We start from the raw sequence: 5,896 nt of genomic DNA, 5'->3' as shown, positions 1-5,896 counted from the left end.
GGGCAGGGGCCGGCGCCGGGGCCGGCCACGCGGGTCGTCCTCCAAACACAGACGGCTCTTCCTGACCAACAGCTAGGAGCGGGCTGGGACTCGATCCAAACCAAGGACCTGGTGTATGTACAGACCTCCCGGAGGCTGGATGTGAGCGCAGGAGCGTGGGCATGTGGCGTGTGCATGGGCAGGGTGTGCTGGGTATGCGTGCGAGCGTGCGTGTGAGCAGGGGGGGGGCGTGCAGAAGCGTGTCTGAGCCAGTGGGTGGTAGCAGCGTGTGAGATCAGAGGACACAGCGGGGCAGCAAGACACAGCTGTGCGGTGCTCGGGACCATGCTGGGACGCTGCGTGAGCACGTGGGGAACAGAGGCCCGTGAGCACGTGCTGCGGTGAGCCTAGGGGCAGGCTGTGCACATGGGGCCAGCAGGCGTGTGCAAGAGCGAACTTGTCATGGAGCACGGTGGGGTGTACGTGCGGGTGTGAGGCAGTCGTGAAAGCGAGGTGCTGGGGCGTTAGTGGGTGTGTGCGTGCAGCAAGGGGGGAGAGAGAGTGGAGCGTGTGCGTGCGTGCATGTGTGTGCACACAAGCCCAGCATGCCTCCCAGAGCCGCATGCGCATGCCAGCAGGGGCGTATGTGCAAGCGTGCTAGTGCGAGTAGGATTACTACCTTCTGGGGGGCGGGCAGTTAGGAACTCTTAGTCGCTGTCATGCAAACATTTTATGCAAATCATTTAATGACCTAATTTGCATATAACCATAAACTTCTGTTTGAAAAAAAAAGCAAAACCCGACCCCAGCGTGTGTGGCTTCCATGCTGGCGAGGGCGGCGCCGCACCCGTCTGGGCTTCAGTCCTGTCTCCCCTTCCGCTCCTCCTGGCGCTGAGGTCCAGAGCCGTCCCCCATCCTCCCCTGGGCAGGGGGCTCCCGGCCCCTTCCTGGTGCCCGCCATGTGTCCCCAGACCCCCCATATTCCTCTCCTGGACTCACTGTCCTGGCAGTGATGTCTGCCAGGCCAGGCCCAAGCGGTGCTGCAGGAGGTGCCATCCGGTGTTGATGCTGGCTCCAGTGCTGCCGGGGACAGTCCCATGTGGGCCAGGGACGCAGCCCAGCTCAGGCACTAGCAGCCAGAGGTGAGCGGGAGCCTGCTGGGCTCTGCTTGGGCACGGCCACCTGCCTGCCCCAGGGCTCGGTGCTCCCTGACCCCTGGTGCTGGCAGCGGGGTCTGGACGTGCCCAAAGCCACATGTGAGGCTGGGGCTGGCAGTGCCCAGGGTAGCCTATGGCAGCATTGGCTCCATCGCCACCCCCCACGCGGTGTGCTCCAGGACAGCCTTGGGTGGACTGGATGCCCTGAGGGTCCGGATGGAGAGAGAAGGGAGCGCGGCTGCACAAGCCCTGGAGATGCCCCTGCACGGGTCCTGTCCTCCCTGCTGCACAACAGGGGAAGGCTCTTTGCTCCGGGACTGCTGAGCCTCTGGCCTCTCACCCCTGGCTTGGGTCAGTGCTGGGCTGGGGACATCATAGAAATCCTAGAGACATGGGGCTGGAAGGGAGCTGCAGCGGTCACCTCCAGTCCGACCCTGCCTGAGGCAGGACCAGCCCTGTCCAGACCAAAAGCCAGTGCTGGGAGGTCAGTTCTGGGCTTTGCTGGTTGCCACGTGGGGCTGGGAAGGAATTTCCCCCCCGCCTATTGGTACCCTTTTCCAGGGGGGATTTTTTTCTGCCTCCCCTAAGGGTGCTGGGTGCTGCTGCAGCCCAGGCTGGGGACGGGACTGGGCTGTGCCAGTGCTCCTCTGGCACCAACCCCGCAGGGTCCTGGCTGGACGGTCTTGCCCCTACACCCAGGATCAGACTAATGCTGTGCAAGCCCTGGAGATGCCCCTGCACGGGTCCTGTCCCCCCTGCTCAGACTGGTCTGGGCTGGGAGTTGTGCCTTGCTCTGCAATGGGGACATGGCCTCAGCCTGGGGTCTCTCGAGCCCGTACTGACCAACTCCTTCTTGGCCGGGTAGCACCAGGACGCTGACAGCCCTCATCCCCCTGCTGTACCTGGGGCAAGTAAAAGGGGTGGGAGGGTTTGCCTTGCATGGCATAGGGGGTTGTCCCCAAGTTTTCAAAGTCAGGTTGGACCAACCCCCATCTAAGATGGGTTGGGGGGTTTTTTGGAAATGTTTTCATGTACGAGGTCAAATTAGCCAGATCAGGTCCATATCCTTTGAATCTTTCAAAAGCCTTATGTGGCCCCGCTACTGGCAAGTATCCTCCGCCCCAGACTCTTCAGCCTGGGGCTCCAGATACTTCCCAGTCCTTTGGCAGGCGTCCTGCGTGCAGGCCCAAGCTCAGAGGCTTGGGGTTTGGATACCCCCGAGATTTGCTTGACAGGGCTGACCTGGCCGCGAGCAAGGGCTGGGCTGGACGTGACCTCCTGAGGGCCCGACTGGTCTCTGGCTGGGTCGTGCCTGGTGAGCACACCCCGCGCCTGGAGGTTTTGTTGTGCAAACCCCCGATTTCCTCCGCCTTGCCAACCCCGTCTCCCAACAGCTGCAGGGAACGGAGCATATCCTCAGGCAGAAGCCAGGACGGGGCCGTGTTAGCCCAGGTAGGAGGTGGCAGCAGGGTCTGGGACGTGCGCCGCTGGGGTTTGGCCAGGAGGAGATCCACATGCCCGCTCCTAACCCCAGCCTGTGCCAAGGGGACCTCGTTCTGCGATCGCTCTGGTCTCGGTTGGACTCCAGCAGCGCCAGCCTCAGTTTCCCCAGCCTGCAACACCGCCTGCCTGCATTTCCTACCCAAAGAGCCTCCAGGGTTGCTTGTTACAGGGTTTGTAGGGCATCCTGTAGCCTCAGAGAAGCATTGGCAGCCTGGGGGGGGGCAGGTGTTGGGAGTGGGGTGGACAGTCGGGGCCAGCGAGCCTGGCACAAGGCTGGGGGGCCAAGAAGACTGCTTTTTATTTCCTCTCGGCCACTGCTTCCTTACGGGGCCTCGAGAACGTCTGCCTCAGTTTCCCTCCTGCAACACAGGGTTCACTCTGTGCCCCACATCCCCTTGCCAAAGGGCTTTGGGAGCCTCTGATGAAGAGGTGTTTTATTTGGGGTCGTTGCCAGCGAGGCTCCTGCTCTGACACCTGGTGCTCAGTGAGGAGGAAGAAACTGTGAAAGATGAGCCCGCACGTCCTGTCCTGTCCTCCCAGGGGGGCTGCAGGCGAGGCGTTTGCTGCCGGGGAAGGCGATCGGGGCGTGGGGAAATGCCGCCGTCACACCAGGTGTCGGAGCTGTGGCTGGAGTCCCTGCAAGGACAGGGCGAGAGGGCTCTGCCCCATGCAGCGTGCACAGTGGGAGGTTGCCGTAAGAGTCCTGCACGCATGGGGAAGGTCCCAGTGCTTTGTGAGAGCACGGTGCCCTTCAACTAAGATTGCCTCCCTCCCCATCCCGGGGGGTGGACTCTGCACTGCTCTCCTCCCCAGGGGTGGCTGCACCTCGGTGCAAGGTGCTCATCCTAGCGCGCAGCTGGGCTGGGTTGGTCCCTGCTCCCCACCGTGGCCTGAACCCTGGGCGAGAAAAAACGTGAGCAAGAGCCACTAGGAGGTCCTGGAGCCTCTGGGTGCAGACACGGGGCTCGGACACTGCTGTAGCCTGGGAGTCGGACAGTGTCCGCTGTGTGACTCTCTCGCCAGCCCGCCAGGGAGCGAGGGCACAGAGAAAGGGGAGCAAGCCGCTAGGGATATGCAGTGCACGTGATGAACGCTGCCAGCCTAGCAATTCGGGGCCCGGCGGCCTGCACCGGAGCACCGCGGCCTGCTAGGAGCAAGGCAGGAGCAGCAAGACAGCCGGGGCATGTGGGGCGATGCCAATGGTTGTGCTTCTCTGCCAGCAACAGCCTGAAGCCACCACGCAGCGGGGAAGGCGTGGAGATCCATCTGCGCCTGTCGCAGGACTCCCTGGGCTGTGCTGGAAGCCGAGGTGCGGGGGCCTCTTGCACGGCGGTGGCTCACGCTGGGCAGGAAAACGCAGGGAAGTTTCCTCTCCTCCAGCCTCCGGGCTGCTGCCTGCTCCAGGGCTTCCCTGGGCTGCGATGCCGGTCCCACGTGGACGCCGCACGATGGGTGCCCGGGGACCCCTGCGCCGGCTACGGCACAGGCCAAGGGCGAGCAGGCGGGGAAGGGGCTGGCCCGAGAACGGCCAAAGTCACAGTCTAGAGAAGCGGGGCTGGGAGGCAGCTCCCGAGGTCACATCTCGTCCAACCCCAGTGGACCCTATGGCTGCAGCATCCCTGGGGCGGGGGTTGCCATGCCAACGGGGACCACCACCGGAAGTGATCCCTGGATCCGGTTGCCCGCGTGCGACGAGAAAACAGCTCCTGCTGTGGTTACCGCTGGGCAGCTCCCCCGGCTCGGAGCCCAGAGAGAAACGGTCCCCGGCGTATCCGGGCCCGTCCGACCAGCTGCGCTTCCTTGGCTGGGAGTCGGAGGGGAAAGCCCCTGCTCCCTGGCAAGCACCGAGTGCACAGTGCTGATGCAGGGGGGCTCCCGGCATATCCTGGCTTCACCGCCAGCCAGGGAAGGGTAGCGGCTCCATCAGGAATTACAGACAGTCGCAATAACCAGGTCCAGTAGCTGTCCCCCGGGCACTGGGACCCATCCCAGCCTAGAAGCCGAGCAATCGAGAGCGCAGGACCGAGGCCAGTCCCCTCTTGTGCAGCATCTGGGGAGAGACAGGGCTTCTCCCTCCCGTCAGCACCAAGACATTGCTGGATGAATCCCGCTGCCGTCTTGGGGAGAGGAAGCTCGTCCTGGCTCTGACACCGAGTCCCTCGCTGCCCTTGGGCATGGGGAGGTTTAGGGCTATGAAGTGGGAATAGTGTTGACCGCCCCCCCCCCATACACATACATGCACACACATACACGCGCATGCATATTTTGCTCCAGCTGTGCCCATGTTTCCATGACTACCGGCTCATCGCAAACCTGCGGAGTGGAGTGATGGGGGCTTTAGGATGCTCCCTGCCTTTCCTTGCCTTCCTGGTTTTAAGACAGATGATTTGGGCCACCAGCACACAGTGCCCACCAAGGCCACCAGTCGCACGGTGAGCTCAGACGTGCCCCTGGGCCCTTGATACAACAGCGGGGTAACACTATCGTGGTACATACATGTGCTCCATCTATGTGTGATAACGACCTGTAACTTCCCGGGGGGATTAGTGCTGGATCTGCAGCTGGTTGCAGTGTCACAGCCCTGGCCCTATCTGTGTCAACAGAGAACTGGACAGAATTGCAAGTGCCTGGATGTGACCCAGACGTCAGAGCGGCCGCGGGGCCAGTTATAGCTAGCTTCGGTTGGCGTGGCCCAGCCTTTATAAGAGTAGGTAAACCCAGCCAGACAGCCTTAAATGAGCAAGGCGGTCTCTGCTAACACAAACCGGTGGGCATCGAGACTGGTGCCCAAAGCACTCAGGCTCTGGATGTTGATTTTCCATGTTTCATGGAGGCAGCGTGGAAGCCCGGGGTCGCTGAACCCTGTTTCTTGTACAGGGGCATACATACCAGTTGCCTTTGGGATGTGAAGGTGGAGGAAGTTCTCACCCCGCCAAAAAAATCAGATCCGAAAGATTTTGCCTTCCCCTTGGATCGTGACAGATTTTGGTCGCTGAGCCGTGATGTCCAGCGGCAGCCGGTCCAGAAGAGCTGTGCTATTTTGGTCTGTCCACGAGAGGGCATTGCGGCCCTGGAGAAAGTTGGTCTTTCTGCTCCTTTGAGTTCCTACCTTGTAAACAGAATTGGTTTCCAAGCCCTTCAGTTCAGTTTCTCTGTGATCGATGCCTCTCATAAGGTCCTGCGCAGCTGCAGAGGTGGTAGCCGTGCTGGTCCGGAGCGTGGCAGAAGCTAAAGCAGGGTGGCACCTAACCGGTTCA

This window comes from Alligator sinensis, unplaced genomic scaffold, assembly GCF_000455745.1.
Source record: "Alligator sinensis unplaced genomic scaffold, ASM45574v1 scaffold1568_1, whole genome shotgun sequence".
Lineage (NCBI taxonomy): Eukaryota > Metazoa > Chordata > Crocodylia > Alligatoridae > Alligator > Alligator sinensis.
This window is presented reverse-complemented; position numbering follows the sequence as displayed.